This window comes from Nycticebus coucang, chromosome 4 (genome assembly GCF_027406575.1).
Source record: "Nycticebus coucang isolate mNycCou1 chromosome 4, mNycCou1.pri, whole genome shotgun sequence".
In the NCBI taxonomy this organism is placed as follows: Eukaryota; Metazoa; Chordata; class Mammalia; order Primates; family Lorisidae; genus Nycticebus; species Nycticebus coucang.
The window spans coordinates 140,946,094-140,962,218 of record NC_069783.1 but is presented as its reverse complement, the minus strand read 5'-3'; the positions used below and the strand labels follow the sequence as shown (position 1 = coordinate 140,962,218).

Genomic DNA, 16,125 nt, shown 5'->3' with positions numbered 1-16,125 from the left:
GAGGAGGACAGATCCCTGATAGTAGCTTAGGACTCAGTCCAAAAAAACTTTTTTTTTTTTGAGATAGAATCTCAAGCTGTTGCCCTGGGTAGAGTCCTGCGGCATCACGGCTCACAGCAACCTCAAACTCCTGGGGTCAAGCGATTTTCCTTGCCTCCACTTCCCAAGGAGCTGGGACTACAGGTACCTGCCACAACACCTGGTTATTTTTTGGTTGTAGCTGTCATGGTTGTTTGGTGGGCCCCTGGATTCGAACCCACCAGCTCAGGTGTATGTGGCTGGTGCCTTAGCTGCTTGAGCCACAGGCGCTGAGCCCCCCAAAAACTTTTAAGACTTTCAAGTATAACCTTCCAATTCTACCTATAGTTTAACGAGGTAAGAAAACCACAAAGCCAAAACAGACATTTAAATGTGGAAAACTTACTTCATTTTGTCTCTTCTGTTGCCTCTATAGAAGGAACTCAAGTAACTCATTAACAACTCCTTTCGTTACCAAGGGATGGGGCCAAGATGAAGGTTATTGGTGCAACAGATGTGAAGAATCAGAGACTGTTTCATAGTTTTTGGAAACCAAGCTGACACAGCTCCTCTCCAGCCCAACTGTATTTTTCCAGGTTCAGCTTTGTATTTATGGCAGGACGGCCCTGGGGATATTTTCCAGCTGAGAGACACCCATAGATTCTGTTACAGTAATCAATGGGAAACAAATACATACTGTCTGAGGGTTGCCTTAAATCCTTTGTTGATCCCATTAGAACAAAGGAATAAAGGCTTCCCTGACACAACAGTATAAAGGAAAAAGACAGAATTCTACTTTCCTTTTGCTTTGCAAAGTTGAAAGAGGAGGAAGGTACTTTCCTATTAGAGCTGTGGGAAAGAGAAGAGACCGCTACATGTGATGATGCAAGTCCTGTAGTGAGGACTCAAACTTACTGGTCCTGGTCCTCCCTGCCTAAGTCAAGACTGTAGAAGGGGTCTCAAACTTTTTAAACAGGGGGCCAGTTTACTGTCCCTCAGACCGTTGGAGGGCCAGACTATAGTTTAAAAAAAAAAACAACTATGAACAAATTGCTATGCACATTGCACTCTTCTTATTTTGAAGTAAAAAAACAAAACGGGAACAAAAACAATCACACCGCCTCAAGTGGCCTGTGGGTCGCAGTTTGAGGACTCCTGCTAGACAGACCCACAGAGGGAGGACGCAGAAGGTCCGGCTCACAGCTTTGTTCACCCTCCCCTTCATGCCTTGCCCAGGGCTCTGCATATGGAGAGTGTTCAATTGACAGCTGTTGAAAGAAATGAAATGGGGCCACTGAAAATCCCAGGGAGCCTTAGCCTGCTCTCTGACAGCTCTGTTACGTAACTAGTTAGCATTTGTTTCCAATAGGAATTTACTTGCATTAAAAATAATCTTTTTTGCATACACATAAAGCCATTTTCTCAGAAAAACCTCACCAACCTGGAGGTTCTTTTTGGAGCTCTGAGAAGGAGCAGCTAAGTTAGATAATGGGATTTCTGTCATACAGTAACGATCTGAAGATCTGCATGGTTCCAGCAGCCACAGACTTGAGACAGTAACTGGCAACAGTTTCTAACATAAGAGAATACCTTTCCCAAGGTTAAACTGACCTTGAGAAAAAGGCTAACTGAAGGCAAAAGGGGATAAAAAGAGGCCACAAAGAACCACAGAAAGCAACACATAAACAAACAAATAAAAGTAAACAAACAGGGCGGCGCCTGTGGCTCAGTTGGTAAGGCGCCAGCCCCATATACGGAGGGTGGCGGGTTCAGGCCCGGCCCCGGCTGAACTGCAACCAAAAAATAGCCAGGCATTGTGGCAGGCGCCTGTGGTCCCAGCTGCTCGGGAGCCTGAGGCAAGAGAATTGCTTAAGCCCAGGAGTTGGAGGTTGCTGTGAGCTGTGTGACGCCACGGCACTCATAAAGTGAGACTCTGTCTCTACCAAAAAAAAAAAAAAAAAAGTAAACAAACATTGTGGTGGGCGCCTGTAGTCCCAGCTACTCGGGAGGCTGAGGCAAGAGAATCGCTTAAGCCCAGGAGTTGGAGGTTGCTGTGAGCTGTATGATGCCATGGCACTCTACCAAGGGCCATAAAGTGAAACTCTGTCTCTACAAAAAAAAAAAAAAAAAAAGTAAACAAACAAAAACTACAAAACTACATTAGATGTCAAACTTTAGAGCTGCTCAGAAATTCTTTTTTCTCTATCAGAGGAGGCTGGCAGGAGTTTTCCCCTCTTCTGCAGGCACAATACATCTGAGGATATAACCTGCTGAAGACGGATCTGTGTTGTATACAATTGACCAGGAGGAGAAAGGGGTGGGAAAGCTTCTCTTTTGGGGGATTAAAAAAAGTGAGACAGGCGGCGCCTGTAGTCCCAGCTACTCGGGAGGCTGAGGCAAGAGAATCGCGTAAGCCCAAGAATTAGAGGTTGCTGTGAGCCATGTGATGCCACGGCACTCTACCAAAGGTGGTACAGTGAGACTCTGTCTCTACAAAAAAAAAAAAAAAAAGTGAGAGAGCTGCAGGATTTGTGCCATACTTGCTGATACTCACACTACATTGAGCTTTTTTTTTTTTTTAGATAGAGTCTCATTTTGTCACCATTGGTAGAGTGCTGTGGTGTCATAGCTCACAGCAACCCCAAACTCTTGGGCTCAACGGATTCTTTTGCCTCAGTCTCCTGAGTAGATGAGACTACAGGCTCCCACCACAACGCCTGGCTATTTTTAGAGATAGGGTCTCACTCTTGCTCAGGCTGGTTTCAAACCTGTGAGTTCAGGCAATCCACCAGCCTCCACCTCCCAGAGTGCTGGGATTACAGGTGTAAGCCACTGCACCTGGCCTGGCATTGAGCTTTTGATGACACTTCCTTTTAAAGGTGCTAAGCAACTACTCATAAACTCAAACTGCCACCCAGTGCGCACTGGTTGCTGCTTTTTTCTGCAGTATCTATTTCACATATCCCTCTGCAGAGGGCCCAAGGGGAATGATGATGCAGAAATTCTACCCTTCTGAAGTTGTTTCATATTCAGGAAATCAGAGGAGGAAGGGTATATGGGGAGAAGTGCTTTGGAAAACTACCCCAGAGCACAGATTAAAAAACAATTAAACACCTCACTTCTCTGTGAAAGATCACCTACAGCTTGATGATCTATTGAGGGTGGCTACCTCCTTGTGTCCCTTCTCCACTACAAGTGTCCTCGTGCCGGTACCAGGTCTTGCAGTTAACCTCTTGGATGTTAGTGCAAGAATGATTTTTCATTTTCTCTGCAGGAATGGGAAAAACTCCAGTTAAATCCTAAAGGGGCTCAGATTTGCAGATGCCACGGGAAAGACTGGGGCTTTTCCTGACACTGTTGACTGTTGCTATACACTGTAGCCCTACTCCATGGAGGCCAAAGGGCCTAAGACCTTATTCTTTGATGAATCTGATCAGGTATATGCCACATTTGAAAGCAGTCAACCAATACAGGCAAGAAAAAGGTTAGGGTTTAGACATCCTCTTTGGAAGTGATAGAAAAAAAAAAAAAAAAGCAGTAATTACAGGACATTTTTGGTCCAGAAACTGCCCTGGCCAGTATGATGAATCACTTTTGCTAAGGAGACAGTATTCTGGGCTGGGATCCCACTCAATTTCATTCAGCGTTTATAGGCCAAGGAATGCCTCAAGGGAATGGCATGGTCAAAATTAAAAGAGGCACACCTGGAATAACTGGCTTTGCCCTTGATGTCTCAGAGCCACTGAAGAGAGCGAAAGGGACTGATTACAGAAACCCTACCCTTCTGAAGTTGTTTCATATTCAGGAAATTAGAGGAAGGGGGTGCAGGGAGAAGTGAAATGCTTTGGAAAGCACAGATTAAAAAAACAAATAAACACATTAAGTCTCCTTACATCTACCTTCTCATACTCATACTCAGAAGATTATGACTTTGATGTCTTGTCTCAGAACAGTTACTGTTAACTTAATTTTTTATTTTTATTTTTTGAGACAAAGTGTTACTCTGCACCCTGGATAAAGTGCAGTAGGATCCTAGCTCATAGCAACCTCAAACCCTTGGGCTCAGGGGATCTCCTTGCCTCAGCCTCCCCAATAGCTGGACGTATAGGCACCTGCCACAATGGCCAGGTTAGCTTTTCTATTTTTTTTTTTTTTAGTACACAGATGGGGTCTCACTCTTGCTCAGGCTGGTCTCAAACTCTTGAGCTCAGGTGATCCACCAACCTCAGCATTCTAGAGTGCCAAGATTACAGGCGTGAGCCACCACACCAGGCCTTAACTTCATTTTTTTTTCTTTTTTTGGTAGAGACAGAGTCTCACTTTATCACCCTCAGTAGAGCGCCATTGTGTCACACAGCTCACAGTAACCTCCAACTCCTGGGCTTAGGCCAGGCATCCTCAAACTACGGCCCGCGGGCCACATGAGGCGGTGTGATTATATTTGTTCCCGCTTTGTTTGTTTGTTTTTTTTATTAAATCATAGCTGTGTACATTGATACGCTTTGTTTTTTTACTTCAAAATAAGATATGTGCAGTGTGCATAGGAATTTGTTCATAGTTTTTTTTTAAACTATAGTCTGGCCCTCCAACGGTCTGAGGGACTGTGAATTGGCTCCCTGTTTAAAAAGTTTGAGGACCCCTGGCTTAGGCGATTCTCTTGACTCAGCTCCTGAGTAGCTGGGACTACAGGCGCCCGCCACAATGCCCGGCTATTTTTTTTTTTTTTGTAGAGACAGAGTCTCACTTTATGGCCCTCGGTAGAGTGCCTTGGCCTCACACAGCTCACAGCAACCTCCAACTCCTGGGCTTAAGCGATTCTCTTGCCTCAGCCTCCTGAGTAGCTGGGACTACAGGCGCCCGCCACGACGCCCGGCTATTTTTTTGTTGCAGTTTGGCCGGGGCTGGTTTGAACCCACCACCCTCGGTATATGGGGCCGGCGCCCTACTCACTGAGCCACATTTTTTAACTTAAAGAGAAGGAATTGAATAATAAAGCCTGAGATATATATACAAATGCATAAATATATAATATACATAGACATACATACAGACACAATTGTTTTCTAGAATTACAAGGAATCCCTTAGTGAGACTCACTGAAACACCGGCCAGGAACATGGATGTTATATAACCTAAGAGAGGCAAAATGAGGCCCTAGGAAAAAGGGGAAGAAAAGCAAAGCCCTAAAATAATATTTTGGCTGATCATAGTGGCTCACACCTGTAATCCTAACACCTTGGGAGGCCAAGGCAGGATTGCTTGAGGCCAGGAATTCAACCCAGTCTGGGGGGGTGAGGGCGCGCCTGTAGCTCAGTGAGTAGGGTGCCGGCCCCATATACCGAGGGTTGGCAGGTTCAAACCTGCCCAGGCCAAACTGCAACAAAAAAAATAGCTGGGCGGGTGGCGCCTGTGGCTCAGTCGGTAAGGCGCCAACCCCATATACTGAGGGTGGCGGGTTCGAACCCGGCCCCGGCCAAACTGCAACCAAAAAATAGCTGGGCGTTGTGGCGGGCGCCTGTAGTCCCAGCTACTCGGGAGGCTGAGGCAAGAGAATCGCTTAAGCCCAGGAGTTGGAGGTTGCTGTGAGCTGTGTGAGGCCATGGCACTCTACCGAGGGCCATAAAGTGAGACTCTGTCTCTACAAAAAAAAAAAAAAATAGCTGGGCATTGTGGGTGATGCCTGTGGTCCCAGTTACTTAGGAGGCTGAGGCAAGAGAATCACCTAAGCCTAAGAGCTGGAGGTTGCTGTGAGCTGTGACGCTACAGCACTCTACCAAGGGCAACCAAGGGAGATTCTGTCTCTGAAAAAAAAAAAAAAGACCAACCTGCACAACACAGTAAGATCCACTCTCTATAAAAAAAAATAAAACCACTACTGGGTATCTACCCAAAGGAAAAAAGTCATTTGATAAAAAGACACCTGCATTCAAATGTTTATCACAGCACAATTTATAATTGTAAAGAAAATCAACCTAAGTGCCCATCAACTGATGAATGGATAAAGAAAATGTGGTTTGTATATATGCCACGGAGTACTACCCAGACATAAAAAGGAATGAAATAACATCTTTTGCAGAAACTTGTATGGAACTAGAGACATTATTCTATGTGAAGTATCTCAGGAAAGGAAAAATAAAGACATGTTCTCACTGGTAAGTGTTTGCTATGAAGGGTAATAGACATTGAAAACAAAAAAAAAAGAGCAAGGCATGAAAATATACCTATTGGAAACAATGTACACTATTCTGGTGATGGGTACACTGAAATCCCTGCCTTTGGCATTACACAATTCATCCATGTAACAAAAACCACTTGTCCACTAAATCTATTCAAATAAAAAAATTAAGATTAAAAAATATATATATATATATATAAAAGCTAACCAGGCATGGTGGCATGCACGTGTAGTTCCAGCTATTTGGGAGACTAAGGCAGGAGGAATGCTATATCCTGCTAAGCTAAGCTTTAAAATTCATGGAGAAATCAGGGTTGTGCCGTGGCTCAAAGGAGTAGGGCGCCAGCCCCATATACCGGAGGTGGCAGGTTCAAACCTGGCCCTGGCCCAAAACTGAAAAAAAAAAAAAAAAAAAAAATTCACGGAGAAATCAAATCTTTTACTGATATACAAACATTGAGAAACTTTGCCACAGTAAGACCAGCTCTACCGAAAATACTTCCACCTGTTCTATACACTGACCATCACAATGGATCACTAGCAAAGTAAGCACACAGAAACTAAAGGACAAAAACATAGCTTCCACAATGATGCAAAAATAAAACTAAGCAATGGACTTTCACAAAATAAGATGACTAGAATGCCACCACACTTATCAATGCTCTCAATAAATGTTAATGGCTTGAATTCCTCCACTGAAGAGGCACAGACTGGCTGATTGGATTAAAAAAAAAAAAACAAACAAGCCATCCATTTGCTATCTGCAGGAAACACACCTCAATGGACAAATTAAAACACAGAGTTAGGGTGGTGACTGTGGCTCAGTGGGTAGGGTGCTTGCCTCATATACCAAGGGTGGCGGGTTTGAACCTGGCCCTGGCCAAACTGTAACAAAAAACAGCTGGGTGTTGTGGTGGGCGCCTGTAGTTCCAGCTGCTCGAGAGGCTGAGGCAAAAGGATCACCTAAGCCAAAGAGTTGGAGGTTGCTGTAAGCTGTGACACCTCAGCACTCTACCGAGGGCTACAAAGTGAGACTCTGTCTCAAAAATAAATAAATAAATAAATAAAAATAAAACTCAGGGTTAAGGATAGAAGACAATTTTTCAGGTAAATGGAATTCAGAAGAAAAGAGGAGTTGCAATCTTATTTTCAGATACAAATAGATTTAAAGCAACTAAAGTAAAAAAAGACAATGACGGACACTTCATATTGGTCAAGGGAAAAATACAACAAGAAGACATTTCAATTCTAAATATTTATGCACCCAACTTAAATGCTCCCAGATTCCTGAAACAGACCCTAATTAGTCTGAGCAATATGATAACCCACAACACCATTAGAGTAGGGGACTTTTTTTTTTTATTTTGAGACAGAGTCTCACTACGGCACCCTCGGTAGAGTGTCATAACATCACAGCTCACAGCAACCTCAAAGTCTTGGGTTGAAGTGATTCTCCTGCCTCAGCCTCCCAAGTAGCTGGGACTACAGGCGCCCGCCACAAAGCCCAGCTATTTTTTTGTTGCAGTTGCCATTGTTGTTCTAGCTGGCCCAGGCCAGGTTTGACCCCGCTAGTCTCAGTGTATGTGGCCAGGGCCCTACCCACTGAACTACGGGCACTGTCAAGAACAGGGAACTTTAACACTTCTCTTACAGAGCTGGACAGATCCTCTAAACAGAAACGAAACAAAAATACAAGGGACTTAAATGTGACCCTAGAAGGCTCAGAACCTGTGGCTCAAGCGGCTAAGGCGCCAGCCACATACACCAGAGCTGGTGGGCTTGAATCCAGCCCGGGCCTGCCAAACAACAAAGATGGCTACAACCAAAAAAATAGCTGGGTGTTGTGGTGGGCGCCTGTAGTCCCAGCTACTTTGGAGGCAGAGTAGGAGAATCACTTGAGCCCAGGAGTTTGAGGTTGCTATGAGCTGTGATGCCATAGCACCCTGCCCAGGGCAACAGCTTGAGGCTCTGTCTCCAAAAAAAAAAAAAAAAAAGTGACCTTAGAACAACCATGCTTGATAGACGTATATTGAACACTCCACCCCACAGCTAAAGAATATACATTCGGCTCAGGGGCTGTATCACAAGTGTCTAAGGTGCCAGCCACATACTAGACCTGGGGGGATCGAATCCAGCCCAGGCCTGCCAAACAACAATGACAACCACAACCAAAAAATAGCCAGGCGTTGTAGTGAGCGCCTGTAATCCTGGCTACTTAGGAGGCTGAGCAAGAGAATCACTTGAGCCCAAGAGTTTGAGGTTGCTGTGAGCTGTGACGCCACAGCACTCTACCCAGGATGACAGCTTGAGACTCTGTCTCAAAAAAGAATATACATTCTTCTCATCAGCCCATGAAACATTCTCCAAAATTGATCATATCCTAGGACACAAAACAAACCTCAACAGAATCAAAAGAACTGAAATTTTACCTTGTATCTTCTCAGACCATAAGGCATTAAAGGTGGAACTCAACTCCAACAAATATGTTCAACCCCACACAAAGGCATGGAAATTAAACAATCTTATGCTGAATGACAGTTGGGTGCAGAAGTGATAAAAGAGGAAATCATTAACTTCCTTCAGCATAACAACAATGAAGACACAAGCTACTAAAACCCGTGGGATACAGCAAAAGCAGTCCTAAGAGGAAAATTTATCACTTTAGATGGCTATATCTGAAAAGAAAGCGTATGAACAAACTCACAAGCCATCTTATGGAATTATAAAAAGAACAATCTAAGCCTAAACCAGCAGAAGAGAAACATCCAAAATTAAATCAGAGATTAATGAAATTGAAAACAAAAGAATCATTCAGAAAATTAATGAAACAAGTTGTTTTTTTGAAAAATAAATAAAATAGATAAACATTTGGCCAGAATAACTAGAAACAGAAAAGTAAAATCTCTAGTAACCTCAATCAAAACTGATAAAGGGGAAATAACAACTGATGCCACAGAAATACAAGAGATAATCTCTGAATATTTCAAGAAACTCTATGCCCAGAAATTTGACAATGTGAAGGAAATGGGTCATTATTTGGAATCACACCCTCCCCCTAGACTTACTTAGCCAGGAAGAAACAGATCTCCTGAACAGACCAATTTCAAGCACTGAGATCAAAAGACAATAAAAAAATCTCCCAACAAAAAAATGCCCTGGTCAGGATGGCTTCACACCAGAATGCTATCAAACCTTCAAAGAAAGAGCTTATTCCCATACTGCAGAAATTATTCCAAAAAATTGAGGAGGAAGGAATCTTCCCTAACACATCCTGTGAAGCAAACATCACCCTGATACCAAAAGAAGAAAGAGACCCAATTAAAATGGAGAACTTCAGATCAATTTCACTAATGAATATAGATGCAAAAATTCTTTTTTTTTTTTTGGTTTTTGGCCGGGGCTGGGTTTGAACCCGCCACCTCCGGCATATGGAACTGGCGCCCTACTCCTTGAGCCACAGGCGCCACCCGGATGCAAAAATTCTTAACAAAATCCTAGCCAACAGATTACAGCTTCTCATCAAAAAAGTCATACAGCAAAAAAAAAAAACAAAAAAGTCATACATCATGATCAAGTAGGTTTCATCCCAGGGATGCAAGGCTGGTTTAACATACACGCAAGTCCATAAACGTCATTCACTACATTAACAGAAGCAAAAACAAAGACGATATAATCCTTTCAACAGATGCAGAAAAAGCATTTGATAAAATGCAGCCTCCTATTCTAATTAAAACACTGACGAGTATAGGCCTAGGTGGCACGTTTCTTAAACTGATCAAAGTTATCTATGACAAACCACAGCTAATATTTTACAGAATGGAGTAAAACTGAAAGCTTTTCCACATAGAACGGGAACCAGACAAGGTTGTCCTCTATCGCCACTACTATTCAACATAGTACTGGAAGTTCTAGCCAATACAATCAGGCAAGAGAAGGAAATAAAGGGAATCCAAATGGAAGCGAGCAGAGGTCAAACTCTCCCTCTTTGTTTGATGATATGATCTTATATTTAGAGACCCCCAAAGACTAAACCACAGGAGTCCTGGAAGTGATCAAAAAATACAGGGCGGGGCCTATGGCTCAGTCGGTAAAGCGCCGGCCTCATATACCGAGGGTGGCGAGTTCAAACCCGGCCCCAGCCAAACTGCAACCAAAAAATAGCCGGCCGTTGTGGCGGGTGCCTGTAGTCCCAGCTACTTGGGAGGCTGAGGCAAGAGAATTGCCTTAAGCCCAGGAGTTGGAGGTTGCTGTGAGCTGTGTGAGGCCACGGCACTCTACCGAGGGCCATAAAGTGAGACTCTGTCTCTACAAAAAAAAAAAAAAAATACAGTAATGTCTCAGGATATAAAATCAATGTCCACAAATACCCAGGAATATACCTAACAAAAGAGGTGAAGGACCTCTATAAAGAAAATTATGAAATCCTAAGAAAAGAAATAGCAGAAGACATTAATAAATGGAAGAACACACCATGTTTATGGCTGGGAAGAGTCAACATTGTTAAAATGTTTATACTTCCCAAAGCAATCTACAGATTCAATGCCATCCCTATTAAAATACCACATCATACTTTCAAGACTTGGAAAAAATAATTCTTCATTTTGTATGGAACCAGAAAAAAACCCATATAGCTAAGGCAGTTCTTAGTAATAAAAACAAAGCCAGTTGGGTGGCACCTGTGGCTCAAGGAGTAGGGCACCAGCCCCATATACTGGAGGTGGCGGATTCAAACCAGTCAAAAACAGCAAAAAACAAACAAAAAACAAAGCCAGGGGCATCAGCCTACCAAACTTTAGGCTGTACTACAAGGCCACAGTGATCAGCATGGTATTGGCACAAAAATAGAGACACACACATCTGGAACGGAACACAAAAGCAGAAGATGAAACTAACATCTTAAAGCCACCTAATCCTTGATAAACCAAACAAGAACATACATTGGGGGAAAGAATCTCTATCCAATAAATGGTGCTAGGGCTCGGTGCCCCTAGCACGGTGGTTACGGCACCAGCCATAGACTGAGGCTGGTGGGTTTGAGCCCCACCTGGGTCAGCTAAACAACAATGACAACTGCCACAGAAAATAGCCAGGGGTTGTGGCAGGCGCTTGTAGTCCCAGCTACTTGGGAGGTTGAGGCAAGAGAATCGCTCAAGCCCAAGAGTTTGAGGTTGCTGTGAGCTGTGACACCACAGCACTCTACTGAGGGTGACATAGTGCAACTCTGTCTTAAAAAATAAAAATAGGCTCGGTGCCTGTAGCTCAAGCGGCTAGGGCACCAGCCACATACACTGGAGCTGGTGGGTTTGAATCTGACCGGGGCCACCAAACAACAATGATAACTACAACCAAAAAATAGCCAGGTGTTGTGGCAGGCGCCTGTAATCCCAGCTACTTATGAGGCTGAGGGAAGAGAATTGCTTAAGCCCAAGAGCTGGAGGTTGCTGGGAGCTGTGATGCCTTGGCACTTTACCCAGGGCGACAGCTTGAGACTCTGTCTCAAAAAAATAGATAAATAGGGCGGCGCCTGTGGCTCAAGGAGTAGGGCGCCGGTCCCATATGCCAGAGGTGGCGGGTTCAAATAATAAATAAATAAATAAATAAATAAAATTAAATAAAAACAAAAACAATAATGGTGCTGGGAGAACTGGATATCCACATGTAAAAGACTGATACTGGGGGCAGTGCCTGTGGCTCAAAGGAGTAGGGTGCTGGCCCTATATGCCAAAGATGGTGGGTTTAAACCCAGTCCCAGCCAGACACTGCAAAACAAAACAAAACAAAACAAAAAAAACAAAGATTGATACTGGACCCACACCTTTCTCCACTCATAAAAATTGATTCAAGATGAATAAAAGACCTAAATTTAAAGCATGAAACAATAAAAATCCTCAAGGAAAGCATGGGAAAAACACTTGAAAATATTGGCCTGGGGAAAGACTTTATGAAGATTTCCATGGCAATTGCAACAACAGAAATAAACAAATGGGACTTAATTAGACTGAAAAGCTTCTGTACAGCTAAGGGGACAACAACCAAAGCAAACAGACAACCTACACAATGGGAAAGGATATTTGCTTATTTTGAATCAGACAATAGCTTGATAACTAGTATCTACAAGGAACTCAAATTAATCAACATAAAAAAGCCAACAATGCCTTATATCAATGGGCAAGAGAGATGAATAGAACCTTCTCTAAAGAAGAAGGATGAGTGGATAACAAACATATGAAAAAATGCTCATTGTCCCTAATTATTAGAGAAATGCAAATCAAAACCACCATAAGATTTCACCCAACCCCAGTGAGAATGGCCCCCATCATAAAATTTCTTCAAAGCTGCAGATGCTAGCATGGATATGGAGAGAGGGGAACACTTTTACACTGCTGGTGGCTTTGCAAACTGATACAACCTGTTGGGAGGAAATACGGAGAACTGGGTGGCACCTGTGGCTCAATGGGTAGAGTGCTGGACCCATATACCGAGGGTGGCAGGTTCGAACCCGACCCCGGCTGAACTGTGACAAAGAAACAGCCGGGCATTGTGGCGGGCGCCTGTAGTCCCAGCTACTTGGGAGGCTGAGGCAGGAGAATTGCCTGGGCCCAGGAGTTGGAGGTTGCTGTGAGCTGTGTGACTCTATGGCACTCTACTGAGGGCAATAAGGTGAGACTCTATCTCTACAAAAAAAAAAAAAAAAAGAAAGAAAAAAGGAAACATGGAGAACTGTCAAAGAACTCAAACTAGAACACCTGTTTGATCCTGCAATCCCATTACTGGGCATCTACCCAGAAGGAAAAAAATCCTTTTATCATAAGGACACTTGCACTAGACTGTTTATTGCAGCTCAATTTACAATCGCCAAAACGTGGAAACAGCATTTGTGCTCACCAACCCAGGAATGGATTAACAAGCTGTGGTGTATGTATGCCATGGAATACTATTCAGCCATTAAAAAAGATGAAGATTTTACATGTTTTGTATTAACATGTAAATATACAATGGGAAAGGATATTTGCATATTTTGAATCAGACAATAGCTTGATAACTACTATCTACAAAGAACTAGATGTTTAATTTTTTGTAGACAGACAAAGAACATTTTTTCGTATGTTTGTTATCTATTCATCTGTCTTCATCTACACCAGATGGCAGTGGAACACATTATCCTTAGTAAAGCATCACAAGAATGGAGAAGAATCCTATGTACTCAGTTTTGATATGAGGACAATTAATGACCTACTACACAGTGGGGAGTGGAGGAAAAGGAAAGAAGAAGGAAGGAAGGAGGAGGATTACAGTGTGTGACATACCTTTTTGGGGCAGGGCACAATCAAAGTAACCAGGTTCAAAAAACTTAAAAAAAAGAAAAAAAAAAAAAAAAACTATTAGGACTTAACTTATAGCCTAACAGGGTTTATCCTGGAAAATGTCTTAGGGGCACTGCGAAGAATGTGTTTGCTGTTGTTGTTTGGGAGAGTGGTCTGTATATGTCTGCTAGATCTAGTTGGTTTATCTTATTATTTAAGTCCTTTATTTTCTCACTTATCTATTATTGAAAGTGAGATATTGAACTCTCAACAGTTATTGTATAAATGTTATTTCTCTGTTCAATTATGTAAGTTTTTTGCTTTGTAAAAAAATGCAGCTTTCCAGATTACCCACACTTCTGTAATATAAGTAATGAAATAAAAAAAAGAAAACAAGAACAGAAAAAGAATTTTAATAAAATATCTGAGTGTTGGCTCAGTGCCTGCCTGTAGTTCAAGTGGCTAAGGCGCCAGCCATATCCAGAGTTGGTGGGTTCAAATCCAGCCTGGGTCCAACAAACAACGACAACTACAACCAAACAACAGCCGGGTGTTGTGGCGGGCGCCTGTAGTCCCAGCTACTTGGGAGGCTGAGGCAAGAGAATCGCTTAAGTCCAGGAGTTGGAGATTGCAGTGAGCTGTGATGCCATAGCACTCTACCCAGGGTGACCACTTGAGGCTCTGTCTCATAAAATATTTGAATGTTTGCAAATGCAATGACTATTCTTGAAAGGGTAAATAAAAGAAGTTAACAATGGGTAGCGCCTGTGGCTCAAAGGAGTAGGGTGCCAGAGATGGCGGGTTCAAACCCGGCCCTGGCCAAAAAAAAAAAAAAACAGAGAAAAGTTAACAGTGGTTCCTTCCAAAAAAGAAGCCAGGTGACTTGTCCACTATACATGATCTCTCTTTTTTTTTTTTTTTTGAGACAGAGTCTCACTCTGTCACCCAGGCTAGAATGCTGTGGTATCATAGCACATAGCAACCTCAAACTCTTGGGCTCAAGTGATCCTCTTGCTTCAGCCTCCTGAGTAGGTGAGACTATAGGTACCTGCCACAACACCCAGGTAGTTTTTCTATTTTTAGTAGAGATAGGGTCTCACTCTTGCTTATGCTGGTCTCAAACCCCTGAGCTCAGGCAATCCACCTGCCTCAGCCTCCCAGAGTGCTAGGATTGCAGGTGTGAGCCACCATGCCTGGCCTTGTGTTACCTCTTTTGACCATAATGCAGTTTAGAAAAAAATGTACCCACAACACCCTTCCCACCTGGTAGCTTCTTCAGCTGAAACTATGCTACCTGAGAAAAGCCTCCTCTGGGTTCACAAGGGAGAGACTTTGATAGTAGACTCAATTGTATTTTGGACTTCTCCACAGACCTCCATAAACCTCTAATTTGGGATCTACCCTATATTTAATATAGTCAACTCAGTGACTGCTACTATGTCTGGGACATTCTAGAAGCTCAACAAACGTCTGCTGGCAAAATGAATGAAAGGACAGGTTCCCATAGAAGCTACAAAACCAAAGGCCCATGATAGATCAAGATGAGAAGTCTCATCATCAAGATAGCCTGGACAACTGGGAACATAAGATTTTGCAGTTAACTTTCAACAAACAAGTCAAGATGGCTGCCAGGAAATCTGGCTTTGCTACCAACAGCTGTGTGACCCCAGGCAAATCCTCCATCTCTGGGCCTTACTTTCTCCAATTGTTAAACAACAGAATTCAACCAATCAATGGCTTTTCAAGCTGTCCTCACTTACACTGTTTAAAGCAAATAAAAGTGGAACTGCTCTGGTGGAAGTAAGGGTAGAAGACCTAGAGCCTGGTTCAGTTGACTAAACCTATCTGGCCAGGGTAGGGCCCTTCAGACAACCCACGGTTTCATGGAACAAAGTCTGAAAACCAATCTACTAAATGACCAAGTCCCTCCCACATTTCACATTCTATGAATCTCTAACGGATGAGGGACTTATATCCCCACCAGTGAGTGTTCTTCCCGGGTGTCAAACAAGAGGAAGTAGGCTCTGGCACCCGTAGTTCAGTGAGTAGGGCACAGGCCACATACACCGAAGCTGGTGGGTTCAAGCCCGGCCAGGGCCTACTAAACAACAGTGACAACTGCAAAAAAAAAAAGCAGGCGATGTGACTGGTGCCTGTTGTCCCAGCTACTCAGAGGCTGAGGCAAGAGTTTGAGGTTGCTGTGAGCTGTGACGCCACGGCATTCTACCGAGGGTGACACAGTGCAACTCAAAACAAAACAAAATAAACAAACAAAAAAAAAAAAACAAGAGGAAGTAGAGCATAACCATTCTAAGAGTATGACCTAAGATGTTTCCAAGGGGAAAAAAAAGAAAACAGAACAAATTCAGAATGTGGCCAGGGACAGCAAACCTTATTAGGTCTTTAATAGGACGGAAAACAATAACAAGCCAAACAAGAAACTGTTTTAATTCCCCAAAAGGCCAGCCAAAGGCCAAGGGAAGGACTTTTCTAGTCTAAGGGCAGTGATTGATATCCAAGCAACCCATGGTCTCGAATTGGTCGTGAAGCAATAATACATTGCACAATGTAGGTGAATTAATGAGGAGGATCATCAGTGTTGTGAGAGCATTAGAAAGGAAAAGGGGA

At 43.2% G+C, this 16,125-nt stretch overlaps 1 protein-coding gene across 4 annotated transcripts in view; it reads right to left on the bottom strand.

The window, feature by feature from the left end:
• The window catches only part of AP1B1 (adaptor related protein complex 1 subunit beta 1), a 77,180-nt gene that overhangs the window by 44,086 nt on the left and 16,969 nt on the right, over positions 1–16,125 (bottom strand). The window contains exon 2 of one of the 4 annotated variants that reach the window (XM_053587955.1): positions 13,501–13,543. The exons of the other annotated variants lie outside the window; for them this stretch is intronic. The gene's annotated coding sequence lies outside the window, so the exon portion shown is untranslated. The remainder of the gene's footprint in view (positions 1–13,500; positions 13,544–16,125) is intronic. 4 annotated transcript variants of the gene reach the window in all.